The 16,143-nt window shown below is 41.8% G+C and overlaps 1 protein-coding gene and 1 pseudogene across 1 annotated transcript in view; one reads left to right on the top strand and one right to left on the bottom strand.

Moving 5' to 3' along the window:
• The window catches only part of LOC140470706 (histone H3), a 375,678-nt gene that overhangs the window by 163,846 nt on the left and 195,689 nt on the right, over positions 1–16,143 (bottom strand). The gene's annotated exons all lie outside the window — the stretch shown is intronic.
• On the top strand, positions 1,184–1,646 carry LOC140470680 (histone H2A-like; annotated as a pseudogene).

Below are 16,143 nucleotides of genomic sequence, written 5' to 3'. Positions count from 1 at the left end.
AACCATTTTTTAAACAAGTGTTTTAGTTTGCATGTAATTCTTGAAAGGGTATTTTAACTTTTCGTACTGTATTCGATTTTATAACTAACACTTTAGTGAGAGGGGAATGGGGGGTGGCGGAGATGAAAATACATCACAAACAGCCCCTTCCCCTGTCAGTTGAGAGATAGCAGATTAAGCACTGGTGAGTCATTTTTAAAAGTGCGTTGCAAATTGACGATGTGGTGGGGAGCGACTTCATAAACTCTGGAGAGAGAGCGGATGAAACTATATGGAGTCATTTTTCGCCTTAATTGTTCAAGTTGCGAAAGGCCTTGGTGGAATGACAATACTTATTTTAACTCTGGCAAACCAAACGGAATTGCCCCCAGCTTAGTCCCACGAATTGATGTATTTTACCCTTATTTTAAAAACATTGACAATGCGTGGATTTAATCCGCTTTTTCAGAATACAAACGGCAAAGCACTTTCTGCCGTCGATAAGAGGCTTTCAAAGTGAACCGAGAGCGCACCAAAACAGCTGCCGGACTGAAATGTGAAATGTGGAGATTTTTGCTGAATCTGATTGAGACCGATAAGGGAGGACAACTTTAAAACATCGTCTAAATGCCGTGTTCGCCATTTATACTGAGCCGGAAGAATGCTCTGTGCTGCTTTATCAGCAGATCGGGGTGTTATTGAAATGTGTAGTGAAAAGACAGGTTGCAGACTGCAATGTTTGGCCCGTTTTGTTTCAGCCTCTAAAGATTAAAAAAAACAACCCACTCTCAAGATCAGAAATGGACAGATACAGGTGGGCAAATTTGGGACAGTAAGACCGTGTGAAGTATACATTTGTCAACTAAAAGTAAATTAACATGAGTATTAATGTTTTTTAAACTTAATTCAGTTTTTTGTACTTCATTTCTTAGTATAAAACATACTCCTTTGTTTGGAAATTGGCGGGATTTTCAAATTTGAAAGAAAGCGGTTGATGATTTGGGGCCGGTACTTTCCGCCCTCCTCCCTGTGCCCTCTCCGGATTGGGGAATGAGGCAGATACCTGATTGGGAATTGAAACAACATTAGGAGGGGCTGAACAATGGGACCAATCAGAAACGGCCGCCCCACCATTCCTCCCGAAGGTATAAGAGGCCGCGATGTGGGCAGAGTGCACTATTTTTTTGTGGAAGTGCTTGTGATCATGTCTGGAAGAGGAAAAGGTAGTGGGAAAGGTCGCGCCAAGGCGAAGTCTCGGTCGTCCCGGGCTGGCCTGCAGTTCCCGGTGGGCCGTGTTCACAGGCTCCTGAGAAAGGGTAACTATGCTGAGCGTGTGGGTGCCGGAGCGCCGGTCTATCTGGCTGCGGTGCTGGAGTATCTGACGGCTGAAATCCTGGAGCTGGCCGGCAACGCGGCCCGGGACAACAAGAAGACCCGCATCATACCGAGGCACCTACAGCTGGCCGTGCGCAACGACGAGGAGCTCAACAAGCTGCTGGGAGGGGTGACCATCGCTCAGGGCGGGGTGCTGCCTAATATCCAGGCCGTGCTGCTGCCCAAGAAAACCGCCGCTGCTGGATCTGCTAAAAAGTGAAGAGAATTTTCTTGAATCTGACAACCCAAAGGCTCTTTTAAGAGCCACTCACAGCATCTGTGAAATGAGCTAAACTCGCTGTCAGATTGATTATTTTCCTCTTAATGGGGAGAGCCCTCGCCTTTGTACCGGATATCAATGAATTCCACGCTCCATTTATTTGGATACTGTTACAGTCTGGGAGCGGAGGAAGAATTTATCATAAAATTCAATTGTACGAATGTCCTGAACTACAGGATTTCTTATGGCCTGAGTGATCTCTCTTTTTCGTTACTCTGTCCTATGAGTTTAGAATGGCAGCACGAATGTCCCTGATCGGGTTTGACCTCATTACATTCACAATGCCTTTCAGAGCTGGTTTGACCGAGTCAGTAACGCTGCAGAATACAGTAAGGAACAGTCGCTGACCCTATTTCGCTTTATTCTCTGCTCGGTTCACACTCAGTCTTCTATCCCCTGCCTGTGGGGAGAGAGAACAGATTGAACACCAGTGACGCATTTTTCAGCTGTAAAGGCAGGAATGGGATAAAGCGAGATTGTCTGAACTTTAATTTCGTAATCGAAAAAGCAATCAACGTGTACGTGCTCATGCATCTTCTGTGAAACGTTCTGCTTTTTTTTACACGATGGCGGGCATTTACAAATTTGAAAATGAGCCGTTGATCTCTTGGCGCCATTTTTTCCCTTTCTAGCCTGCCCCCACCTCACCAAGCCATGTTAACGCAAAGGGAGTCAGAGGAGACAGGGTTTTTCCAGAAATATCTATCGCAATACTAAGATTTGATGTTAAAATCACATTTCTTATTACTATATTTTCATACATTCCGCAATCCCTGAATGAAGATTCATTAGTTGCAAATTACTGCCAATAGAAACGCTAACATCCGATAGAAATACTCATGTCTCTCTGGATGAGCAAACGGACTCGTATCCGCCGTAAATCAATCGAAAGCCCGCCGATTGAAACACCTTAAAAGTTAATACAATGTACACGGATAAAATTACAGAACCACGCTTTATCAACACATTTTTATTTCATCCAGGTTATTACTTGCCCGAAGACTATTTGTAATCACTTCCTGAACAGGCAGATGGAAAGAATGAGCAATACAACATATCCGCAGGCTCCCAGAAACAAAACTGAGCCGACGATCATGCCTCGGAAATATGAATACTGCAATATGTAACATTAATGTCTGGGTTCCAAAATAAGTTTTTACTAATTACTATTCATGGCATAGACAGCCAAGTACGCATTGATATTATTACTGAGCAAGACAGGTATTCACGAGAAACAGGAACGATGGTTACGGGGAGCAGACAGAAGAGTAAGTTTGAGAAATATCAGCAATGATCGAATGGCAGAACAAACTGGATGGGCAGGATGGCCTAATACTTTGCTATATGTTACAATTACAAATAACGACGCGATTCTTTACATGAACTGACCAGGTTGCAGAACAGTAGAGTCTCGATTGGCCGAATAGCTTCTTATCTATACTGTAGGAATACATGCAATTTTAAAATGATTGGCCACGGTAAACAGCAGCAAAGTGAACCGACCACTCTGAATGTTCTCTGCCATACCGCAAAACACGGTATTAGTACATTTTTGGAATCGAAATAATTTAAAATCGCGATATATGTGAAATAACTGGCAACATTACACTGTGCTCTCCGCATGCGCTCCCTTCCCCTCCTCAGGTCTCCGCTCTCTATCGGAGGATTTGGGTGGCACAGAAAGGAGCCTTTGGGTTCGCTGGAAGAGGGTCGCTTTATCCTCAGCCGCCGAATCCATAGAGAGTGCAGCCCTGGCATTTCAGAGCGTAATTCTGGTTTAGAGTGGTGCTGGAAAAGCTCACTCCAGCCCCAACTGTATCTGGGACTGAACCTTTTCTCCCCAAAGCTGACTGTTCCTGTCGAGAGGAGCGCATGCGTGAGGCCCTCCCCCAGCGCTGCCATTGAGGAGCATTTACTCAGTGAGTCCAAGAGGTTTGTTTGAAACAGACCGCAATGGAGAGATCAGCGCCCAGGGAAGGGAGGGAACAGCAGGCTCCTTCCAGCAGCACATCGGGATGGGAGCCTGGGACACAGAGGGGGCTCCGAGACCGGGACTGATTCGGGGTGAGTTCAGGGAGAACCGGGGGCTGTTTGTAAGAGGCCGAGCGGAGCAGGAACTGGTCCCGGAACTTGGAGTGAGCGGGCTGGGGGGAAGAGAGAGGCCTTTCTCGGGCTGTGTGTGGGCCGGCTGAGGGGGAATAGAGCGGGAAGAAGCTGCTGTGGGACATTCTTGTGGTTTGCAGTTCTCTGAACCCTGTTTTAATTTAATTCTGTTTTCCCACTGTTCTTTGAGGTTGTGTGGACCAACTGTAGGAATGTGATACTCCTGTAAAAGGACATACCCTGGGGTCTTTGTAAAAACATTAGAAATAGTGCCGTTTTTCCTCTTTCCAACAGGTAGGTGGGGAGTTAGATATTGAACTATGTAAGCATCCTGGTGGTTGAGTACTCCCATTCATGGAGAAAGTGAGGACTGCAGATGCTGGAGATCAGAACTGAAAATGTGTTGCTGGAAAAGCGCATTCATACTCCCATTCATGGTACTGGGCAGTTGTTGTTCAGTTTCTGGATCCCACTCAATTGCTATCAAGTTAAAAATCGCACAACACCAGGTTATAGTCCAACAGATTTATTTTTTGGAAGAACCTGATGTGTGGTGTTTAACATTGTACACCCCAGTCCAACACCAGCATCTCCAAATCAATTGGTATTAAATCACATGAAAAACAAACACAATCCCCAGGCAAGAAGCAGCTCAGGGCAACAATGGAATTAGATCCGTGGTTCTGGTTAAGTTTTAAGAAAAAAACAACACAAATCTCAATGAAGATGCAATGAATGTGACATTGATCAGTTCAAAATTGCCAGACTAGCCTGATTTACAGGTGGTGTCCCTGTGCCTTCCTCCAGAAAAACACCTGAGGGACTAAGACACTGTAATACTTCCTCAGTTCAAAGCAAAGAGTGACCAGCTGCCTCTAAAACAGAAGGTATGTAGCCCATTGACGTTTACACACCAGTGTTGAAGATAGATAGATTGAATCCTCATCCAAAATAGACATTCAGGAACTGCATTAAAATCTGCAGTTATTAAGAGCATTTTCAAAGTTACAATGAAGATAGACAATTAGGTCACATTGTTGCATCATTTCAACAACTATCCATAAAAGGAGGGGTTAAGTACACAGATGGAAGGAAAATGTGCTCACCAATAGGGCAAGAGTTACTGAAGAGTCATTGAGTCATAGAAACGTATAACATGGAAACAGACCCTTCGGTCCAACGTGTCCATGCCAACCAGATATCCTAACCTAATCTGGTCCCATTTGGCAGCACTTAGCCCATCTCTCTCTAAATCCTTCCTATTCATATTGTTAAAGTACAGATTTGAGACAGCCTAGGGAATCCCTTATGGACTCAGATCTATGAGCCTCTCTTGGTTCGTTCTAGAGATTGTACTCTTTGGTAGTCTGGAATTAAAAACCTCTTACAGCAGTTTAGTTTAACTTTAGCCTTCCCCTTTATTTACCAATAGCATCACTGTTAGAACATAACATTGACACCTATAAGCCAGGCTAGCTGAGGTTCTAAAACCTTAGAAAAGTAGGATACCAGCTCTTCCTTTAAAAACCCTCACAGACTACTCCACTCTTCTCTCTTAAACAGGCTTCCTTTTTCCAAACTTTTACAAAAAACACTGCATGTTCTTAATTAGACAGACAGTGGAAAGGCAATAATTTGTAAGGAAGAGAAAAGTTAATTTACAGGCCTGTGTGCGCATAACTGATCGCTCCTGCAGGCCCTCAGCCATCCATCAGATGGGAAAAACAGATTCAACTGAGTCAGTGCCTGTTGGTGAGTTAAGTCCTTATCATAAAGAGGTATCAGTCTAAACTAAACGGGAGAGGTCATAAGGTAACCTTGCACAGCTTGCATGTCAGATATCACTGTTTTATAAAATGGCATCTTAGCGAGGAGGGCGAGCTTTGACTTCTCTTACACCCAAAACACAATAGATTGCTCACAGCCCATTAATCATAAAATGGCTTCCTGACGGATTGTGTCAGAATCTCTTCAATGCTAGGTTTAGAATTTTTAAGCTAGGAGCAGACTCCTGCTTTTTATCTTAAACACAAAATAAATCTGTGCCCGAGTCTGAAAGTATAAATTTTAAATGATTCATTAGTCTCAAATTAAATATGCTTTCTTTTCAGAATTGTGATTCAAATTCAAAGACAGAAGATCTGACGAGTTAGAATTGATAATAGGGCAGTCATAGCGTGTAAGAACACCAAGTAAGTTGAAACTTCATCAATATTACATTTTAGAGTTTGCATTTCATAATCAGCAATGGCTACTCAAAATCATCATAAAGTCCCAAAATACAAATAAATTCAAAACATTCATCTCTCTCTCTCTCTCACACACACACACACACACACAGAATCCATTATAATTGACAGGACCTGACCGTTTATTATAAGGCTTTTGACATGCTTCTGAGATGATACAAAGTTTCCAAGATCACAATGAAACACTGTCATCAATTTCATAAGTTAACAACTGTGAATGTGATCACTGTGTCCTTTTTACACAGATTCATTGATGTTAAGGCAAATGTTCTTAATTGCTTTAGAGCATCCTGTTATCATTTGATGAGAACAGTTTTTTTTGTCTTCTGCACATCCTAGGTTCCACCTTTTGTGGCCTGATAGTTCCCTGCCTGCCATGTTTATTTTCTGGTGTTCTATAATTCAACATTACATTTAGTCTAAGTATTTAAGGACAAGCTTTAAGGCTTTCTCATTATACCCACTCAGATGCCTTTTAAATGTTGTAATTTTCCCAGGCTCCACCACTTCTCCATGTGCCTTATGATTTTATAAACTTCTGTAAGTTCACTCTCCAGGGAAAACAGTTCCAGCCTATTCAGCCTCTGCTTATAGCTCAAATTCTCCAACTGGGATGAAGCATATTTACATGGAGTTTATCTGTGACTGAGAAGGACAGAATTAATCCTTTATTTAATTGTCATCTCTACATGTAACAACAATTCATTAATGTGAATTTCAAACAGACAATCTATACAGGGAACTCATGCGCTACTCGCAGCACGTCCTTTCTATAACGCACTGGCAATACAACTTGATAAACATCTGCCCATTTCTCATCTGCCTGATTATGTGATGGTCTCTATTTCCTCATTAAGACATCATTTTTAAGATAATAACAATCAGGGATACATTTGGATTTGTTTTGTGTTTGCCTTTTGATACAATTGCTTTAAATTTTCAACTTTCTGCTGTAACTCAGTTAATTTACCTGAGCTAATGTGTCCGCTTTGTCATCTGATCAAACAGGGTCTCTGCCAATTTCCCTACAACATTCTTATCTGTACTCTTTGATCTTTCCTGTTTCAACTGGTGACTTTGTGACCTCGTTACCACACAGTCAGGAAACATCCCAGGATGTGTGTGCTGTAATAGTTCAGTTGCCCGAATTTCCATTGGCTTTTCAAACACAATCAGCAGCACTCCCACCAGTGATTCAGCAACATCATTAACAAAGACAAATTGTATTCCTGGAGCTGAAAGTTTGTCCAGTACTCCTACTATGACTTCTCCCCTCTTCACTTGACACTCTAACCTCACTTCTGACAATTGAGCATTTCTAATGTCAATGTGAATTCCCATTACTCGTACCTTTTCTGGCAATAGTCCTTCAGAGGTACATATATCCTCATCTTTTAGCATCACAGATTGTGAGGATCCTTGTATCTCTGAATATTGTTACCTCTTTACTTGCTGTTCCTGGCCGATACGAGTAAAGTTTACCTTCATGGTGTATGGTTTATGAAGATCTGGCACTTCCTCCATAAACAACCTCCGACCAGCTAGTACATTCTGGTGCAGCTTTCTCATCTCCACAGTGCTCTCTGTTACCACTCCAACGAAATTCACTGGCTTATCCTGACTTCTGGCTTCTCGGTGCTTTTCCTCACCCATCAACACTGATTTCATGTGGCCTACTTTATTGAAAACACCAGAGATGTTTCACTTCTCTTTCCTCTTCAAGGGTTTCCTTTTCACTCTGTAGTAAATCATCCTTATGATCTTTACAGAGATCAACTTTTCCCTTTCCATGTGAGAATTTCTCTTATCCACAATTATTATCCCTCATGGATTGAAATTGATTTTGGCAGCCCAATTTTGATTTATTGATCAACTCAATCATCAGCCATTTCTGATGCCAGTCTTGCTGGTTTAACTCTCTGCTCTTCCACATGAGTTCTCATTATTTCAGGAAGTGAATTTTTTAACTCCTGTCTAAGTGTCAACTTCCAAAGTTCAAACTCCCTCTTTCTTCTTTTCCTCTCCTTCCTTTTCTGTCTCTTCTCGCTCTCTTCTGCTTTTAATCGTAATTCAAACTGTTTTGTTTCTGTTGTCCTTTCCTTGACTTTTGCCTCTAACTAGAGTTGTTTCATTTTCAATTGAATGTTAGCCATCTCTAAAGATTCTGATGGAGTTTCCAGCAAATTTAAGCATTGAGCTATTACTATAATTATCATCCTTTTCCTCATGGAAGGAGGCAGGTCAAGCTCCAGCTTGACCTTAATCACATTTTTGCAAAAATCTGAAGTCACGTCTTCCACCCCTAGAAAACTCTTGATGACTCAAAGAGCCATTGCTATCCCAAGCACTGTTTCCTGACGAAGGGCTGATGCCCAAAACATTGATTCTCCTGCTCCTCAGATGCTGCCTGACCTGTAGGGCTTTTCCAACCCCAAACTCTCATCTCTGATCTTCAGTCCTCAATTTTTCCAAGCACTGTTTAAACCAATTGAATTCAACACCCGGAACAAAAGACGCTAATATTTACCTCTCACTGCCTTTGAGTCCAACAAATCAAATCCCAAATCAGAATTACAGAATAAATTCTGCAAACAGCCCCCAATCTGTTATGGAAAAGGTCAGCCCCCCTCCAAACATTTCAAGAATGTAACCCAGAAACTAACTTGCCATTTGTTTTAAGCGGGTGTAACAAAGATATTCCAGGAGGGATGCAGCTGGTCAAACTAGTAGTTTTAAACCAAATAGTTTAATTTACAAATTTATTGAATGATACACAAACAAAAGAGAACATAATACTAAATAACTTAAAAATCCAAAAAAGCAACTGACTGTATGAACTTATTGATGCTGTTCCCAACATTTACAGCAATCCCCATAAATACCCATTGGCACAAGAGATAAAATCAAACACAGGGTCTTACAGGAGAGAGGGTACCATCACGGACCTGCTTGTTTGGGCTCAGCAGCTTTTTCAACTGCTTTCAGTCAATAGCCAGGTAGCCAAAAACCAAATCAAACCAAAGAAATACTGAGCTGGGAAAACTGGGCCACTCCCTTTTCACTGTACAAGTGTTCTTTTTAAAAATGGGGAAGCCTTTTGCCTGAGGCATTACTGGTTAGCTACAATCCAAATAGCGCTAAAACCCATCAACTCAGACTTTTCAGAGCCTGTGTCTTTTACAAGCTTGTTAAAGGAGCAGCAGCATCACAGCAGACTACTCCAAGAAGTAACAGCCTGAGGGATATAGGGTAATGTGTTGAATTGGATCCAAAGTTGGTTCAGTCATAAGAAAGAAAGGGTAATGGTCAATGGTAGCCCTTGTGAATGGAAAGCTGCTCTGCATGACTCCATGTTTGGACCTCTGCTGTTTGTTTCAAATATTAATGATTTGGAGTTGCATACGTTGGGCAAATTTGTGGAATTTGCAGACGACACCAAAATTGGCCGTGTAACTGATAGTGTGGAGGATAGCTGTAAGCTCCTAAACTATATAGATGGTTGGTGGAGTGGGCAGGAAAGTGGCAGATGGAGTTCAGCTCTAAGTATGAGGGAATGCATTTTGGAAAGTGAAAATGGGAATAGACAATAAATGGGAATATACTTAGGGGACAGGTGAAGTGAGAGATCTTAGTGTGCAAGTGCACAGGTCCCTAAAGATAGAAAAGGCTGTAAAGAAAGCACATGTAATGCTCTCCCTCATTGGCAGAGCAGTGAATACAAAAATAGATAAATAATAATGAAACTGTATGAGGCACTGGTGGCTACAACAGGAATATTGTCCATTGCTCTGGGGAGAGTGCAGAGGAGATTTACTAGAATGTTGTCAGGGCTGATGAATTGTAGCTATCAGGAGAGATTGGAGAGGTTTGGGTTGTATTCCTTGTAACAGAGGTACCATGATTAGGGAATACAGGGTGACCCCTGTAGACGCGGGTCCTGTTGTTGTGGTTTCATTTAACCACGATTTACCGTGGTCTGAACACATGAAAGGGAATCTTCCAGAGCCAGCATCCAGGAGGCTGCTGGGAAGGTATATTTCCCATTTAAATTAATGGGTTCGTACCGATCTACAGTTTTGAGCTTCCGCCATAGGTCCTGGAATGTAACCCCCATAGGGGTGGGGGCGGAAAGAGAGGGGGGGGGAGGGGGGGGTGTATAGTACTATTGAGTGAGCTACCTGAAGGAGCAGCACTCAAAGTGTGCACTTCCAAATAAACCTATTGAACTATAACCTGGTGTTGAGTGATTTTTAACTAACTAGTGAGAGGGAGCCATTAGACAGGAGGAACCTGTTTCCTTTGGCAGAGGGTTCAAAAATGTGTTATTTTTAAGTAGAGATTGATGGGTATCTGGAATTCACTGCCTGATTTGGAGGTGCAGGCAGAGACCTTACATTTTTTTAACACAAAAATTCCCTGGAACTGTATCTCAAGCGTTGTAAACTGCAAGGGTACGGGCTGTGGCAGGATGGTGGGATGAGAAAGGGCACCTGGTTGTGTTGGCGCTGGCATCGACAAGATGGGCTGAATGCCCAGCCCCACCGATGCTGTAGTATCTTTATAATTCTTTAGCTATCAATGAGACCAGACCAGTCCCTGCTGTGTGAATATGTAAATATATTTACTATATACTGAAAGTTACCGTTTGATAACTACACCCACGCATTCACCAAGCAGGAACAGACATGTATAGATCAATAACTAAACTCACAGATCCACATACTCACTTGCATCAGGTGGCCCCATTCATAGAGCTGTATGGATGTTGTTTAGTTTCTGAATCTCACTCAACTGGTATTAGAATTTTAAGAAAAAAATGGTCAAAAAGCTGCTCAGAGCAGGAGTGGAATCAGACCTGTGGTTCTGTTTAAATTTCAGGCTTTAAACAAAAAATCCGAATGATGATTAACTGAATCATCATTTGTTGCCAATCACAACTGATGTTGATTTACAGGGGGTATCTCTTCTGTCTTCCTCCAGGCAAGTACTCAAAGGACCAAGACAATGTAATATTGTCTCGGTACAGAGCCAAGTGTGACCAGCTGCTTCGAACAAACAGCAGGTATGTTACTGCTGTCAGAGCGAAGAACATCCTTTCCACAGTCACAGATTGGATTGAGTCAGGTTCACGTTGAGTTCCATGTCCAGAGAGACATGTTCAAACCAAGAGTCAAACACCACCAAAGAAATACAAGTTTATATTTTTTAATCTATATTCTCAATGCATACTACCCAGTTCCAATCAACTTGAATGAATCCTCATCCGCAATTTACATTGCATTAAATCTGAACATCGAACAGTACAGCACAGGAATGGGTCCTTCAGCCAACGATGTTGTGTCGAATATGATGCCAAATGGAATTAATCCCTTCTGTCTGCCCTTGGTCCATACCCCTCCATTTCTTGCAGATTCATTTGCTTACTTTCAAGTCCCTTCAATACCTACATCGTATCTGCCTCCATCATGACCACTGGCAGTCCGTTCCACTCCTACCACTCTCTACATTAAAAGAAACTGCACCTTAGATCTCCTTTGAACTTTCCCCGTCTCACCTTATACGCGTGCCTCTTAGATTTAGACACATTTCAACTCGTGGAAAAAGATTCTGACCATCAACCTTAACCATGCATCTCAATTTTATAGACTTCTGGATATAGGTTTGCTGGCTGAACTAGAAGGCTTGTTTTCAGATGTTGCATCACCACACGAGGTAACATTATCAGTGAGCCTCTGGATGAGGCACTGCTGGTATGGCCCGCTTTCTATTTGTGTGTAGGTTTCCTTGGGTTGATGATGGCATTGCCTATTCATTTTCTCAGGGGGTGGTAAATTGGATCCAAGTCCATGTGTTTGTTGATGGAGTTCTGGTTGGAATGCCATGCTTCTGGGAATTCTCATGCATGTCTCTGTTTGGCCTTTACTAGGATGGATGTGTTGTCCCAGTCGAAGTGGTGTCCTTCCTCATCTGGATGTAAAGATATTAGTGAGAGTGGGTCATGTCTTTTTGTGGCTAGTTTTCAGCCTGTTTGTCCAATGTAGTGGACACATAAATAGAAAGTGGGCCATACCACCAGTGCTTCATCCGGAGGCTCACTGATAATATTACCAAGAACGGTGACAAAACATCTGAAAACTGAACTTCCAGTCCAGCAAGAAAACCTAGATCCAGAACCTCAACCTGAGCTACAACTCTTGTCAAAAATGTTATAAACTTCTATTAAGTCTGCCTTCAGCCTCTGCTGCTCAGAAGAAAACTACCCAGGTTTTTCTAGCTTCTCTTTATAGCTCATACCCTCTAGACAACATTCTGGCAAACTTCTTCTGCATCCTTTGAGTCCTTCACGTCCTTCCTGTAATGTAGCGACCACAATTGAAAAATCACGCAACACCAGATTATAGTCCAGCAGGTTCATTTGGAAGTACTAGTTTTTAAAGTGCTGCTCCCTCATCAGGTAGCTGTGAAATAGGATCATGAGACACAGAATTTATAGTGAAAGATTACTGAAATGATACATTGAACAAATCTGGATTGTCAAGTCTTTCATCATGGGTTGCAAGTTTCAGTCCATTAATATATACATCCCAGAACTACTTTTAAGTCACGTTCTCAAGATGACATCAGGTTTTATTTAAAAAAGGGTGACATCTCAGCTCAATGTATTAAAGTTGTGAGGTTAGAGTCTGTCTGTATCCCAATCTTGAGTCAGACTGGTTCTATTGCCAAAGTAGGAATATATAAAACATTACATGGATTGACTGCCTGCAGATTGTGCTCTTTTTGAGCAAAATATAATGTATCTGTAAATATAATTCTGCAAATGCAAATTCACCTCAGACTTGTGTGTGTGTGTGTGTGTGTGTGAGAGAAAGAGAGAGAAACAGTATGTGCATGTGAATGGGAGTACAAATGCGAATGTGTGTTTGTGTTTGCATGCCTTCATAAAGTGAATGTATGAGTGTGATGGTGTCAGCTTGAGGTTGGGTGTGTGCATGGGTGTGTGTGTGGGGGGTGTATGCATGTGTGGATGAGAGAGGGTCTGCATGAGTGTGCGTGTGTGAGAGAGAGAGAGAGAGAGAGAGAGAGAGAGAGAGAGAGAGAGAGAGAGAGAGAGAGAGAGAGAGAGAGAGAGAGAGAGAGAGAGAGAGAGAGAGAGAGAGAGAGAGAGAGAGAGAGAGAGAGAGAGAGAGAGAGAGAGAGAGAGAGAGAGAGAGAGAGAGAGAGAGAGAGAGAGAGAGAGAGAGAGAGTGTTTCGTGCGACAGGAACCCGATTTGAGGCTGTTCTCATGGATTCTGAACTTTTGTAAGGATACTTTTCACGTTACAATAGAGGTGAACAAAGAGGACTATGCTATTAGTTTGAACAACCATATATGAAGTAGATAGTAGGTTCAGATATTGAAGGAAACATTCCAGCTATCAGTATCTGAGAAGGACAGAATTAATCTTTTGTGGGCAGCACAGTGGCACAGTGGTTAGCACTGCTGCCTCACAGCGCCAGAGACGAAGGTTCAATTCCCACCTCAGGCAACTGTCTGTGTGGAGTTTGCACATTCTCCCTGTGTCTGCATGGGTTTCCTCCCACAGTACAAAGATGTGCAGGTTAGGTGAATTGACCATGCAAAATTGCCCATAGTGTGAGGTGATGGGGTAAAATGTAGGGGAATGGGTCTGGGTGGGTTGCTCTTCGGAGGGTCAGTGTGGACTTGTTGGGCCAAAAGGCCTGTTTCCACACTAAGTAATCTAATCGAAAGTCACAATACTCTAAGTATGGTCTAACCAAGGTCATATAAAGCTGCAATATGACATCCTGACCTTTGTACTCAATGCTCCAACCAATAAGGCAGGCATGCCAGACACCTTCTTCTAGATACCACAATACCTGCTTGCATGGCCATTTTCAGGGAGCTAGAAACTTGAACCCCAAGATCCTTCTGTACATCAGTGACTTTCAGAGTTCAGCCATTTACTGTATACCTTCACTTAAAGTGTGATCTCCCAAAGTCCAGCATCTTACACTTTGCCAGATTAAACTCAATCTGCCATATTTCTTCAGGCCATATCCTGCTGCATCTTGTGACAAGCTTCTACACTACCTACAAGTCCACCAATCTTTATAATGTTACAAATCAAGGTGATAAATATGATTACTTTAGGCAACCATATGTAAAATAAATAGAGTACAAATTTATATTGAAGGAAACTTTACAGCTCTCAGGAATTCAGAACGACAGAATTAATCTTTTGTCATGTATATTGACACAGCAATCAAATAATATGAATTCCAAATGCACATTCTCTGTCAAAGCCTGACATACAATGATTAGTGTGTAGGTACGTAACCAAATATTGCCACCACCACCCCCCTCCACCCCCAACACACACATACACTTTCTCTATCTCTCTGTGACTTATGATGAGTTTCAAAACATACACCATCCTGACACCCGTTACAATATCTATCCACCTTGCAGTTCCATTGACATTGCAAGTAACAGAAAATGTTACATTCAAAATTATTTCTGCCCACAGATCCTTTGTCAGAGAGGGAGAGGCCAACAGCACAGAATCAGGCCCATCAAAACTTTTCAGTCTGTACCGATCAGAAACAACCAGCTAACAATTTTCATCCTGATCAGCCAGCATCTATTTGCATAAATGTATCATGGTAGCAGAAGAGCTGCCATCCCCAGCTTTATCACAACATCATTCTCCATTTCTTCAAATTGTAGTAGAAGACTTTGTTTTGTCTGTTTCACTCCACCCAGAAACTTTTTTTTAGATAATTATGTACTTCTTTCAAAATTAGTTGCAATTATCTACAAAGAGGTCTGCATTCCTCCTCCCCCTCCCGAGGATGTATCACAAAAGAAAAATGTGAAATCTAGCTGCAATTTTCACATTGCATCAATGGTATCTAATAACCACCCTTCAAAGCAGTGGAGAAAGGGGAAGAAAAAAGCCAAAATTGGTAGGTTTGGAGATCTGCCTGTTTTATTTTCAAGCAGAGCAGGAGAGTATTGATTATTCCATAAATTGAATTTGACAGTTTACATATTCTGCAGGGCATGACAAAAAATAAAATCCTTTTCCTTTCCTCCGCCCTACAATAGAGTAACTCAAGTTAATGGTGCATCATCACTCGACAGAGCAGGGTAATGTTCTGTCTACATCAGAAAATAGAAGTGCATTGGCCAATAGTCATTTCTGAACATGGAACATTATGGTAAGTCAGCTCCAATACAGTTGAATGGTTTGTCACTTAGTTGCAAATGGATTCAGTTTACATTGATTGTTAGTTCAGCAGTGTTCAGAAAAGTACACCAATGTGCACTGAAACAAAAATAAATGGCATCCTGAAGACAAACATTTTATATCATTACTGCCTGTTAGATTCTGCACGATATCAGCTTCCTACCTTGACTCTGAAGAACAGCACAGAATCCATTCTGTTGCAGTGTGTTACGTTTTTACTTGCATGTAATTCCTCCGTGCACTAACAATTAAAGAACCTCAGCTGTCTCCTATTCTCTACAGGAGACATGAACGGAGATACAGACTGGCAGCACAAGAGTAAACTCACTCTCTCTCAGCCACTGGACGCTAAAAGGAAAAAAATAATAAAATTTGGCCTCAATTATTTCCAGATATGAATTGACTCTCACCATCTCTTATCACAGCTGAGGATATGTGGGGCCCAGCAGCATCGGATAATGTCTACTATACATGCACACACAATGTAACAATAATCTGAGAGAGTTTATGCTACACTCAGACACAAAACTACAACTGAACATAAGTGAATGAGATCCAGTAAATCTCCAATGAACCGTCTCCACGATAGTTATTAAAAGTAAGATGACAGCAGAACTGATGTCAATTTGTCCTTTCCATATAGATGCTGACAATGAGTCAATGAAGTTCACATTCCCAACAATTACTGCAGATCTGATGCATAAGAGAATGTCCTACTACAGACACAATAGGCTGAATGATCTGCTTCTGAGCTGTACTATATCAGTGACTCTGATTTTGATGAGAAAGAAGATGACATGCTGTTGTGTTGCATATTGGTATGAAAATTATCAGACAGGAAATGGACTGACATGCAGAACTAAATAAAACACAAATAAAACACCTTCAATGTCTAGGTACAAA

This window comes from Chiloscyllium punctatum, chromosome 52 (assembly GCF_047496795.1).
Source record: "Chiloscyllium punctatum isolate Juve2018m chromosome 52, sChiPun1.3, whole genome shotgun sequence".
NCBI classification, from domain to species: domain Eukaryota; kingdom Metazoa; phylum Chordata; class Chondrichthyes; order Orectolobiformes; family Hemiscylliidae; genus Chiloscyllium; species Chiloscyllium punctatum.
The sequence above is the reverse complement of the archived record's forward strand: the minus strand, read 5'-3'. Positions and strand labels throughout refer to the sequence as shown.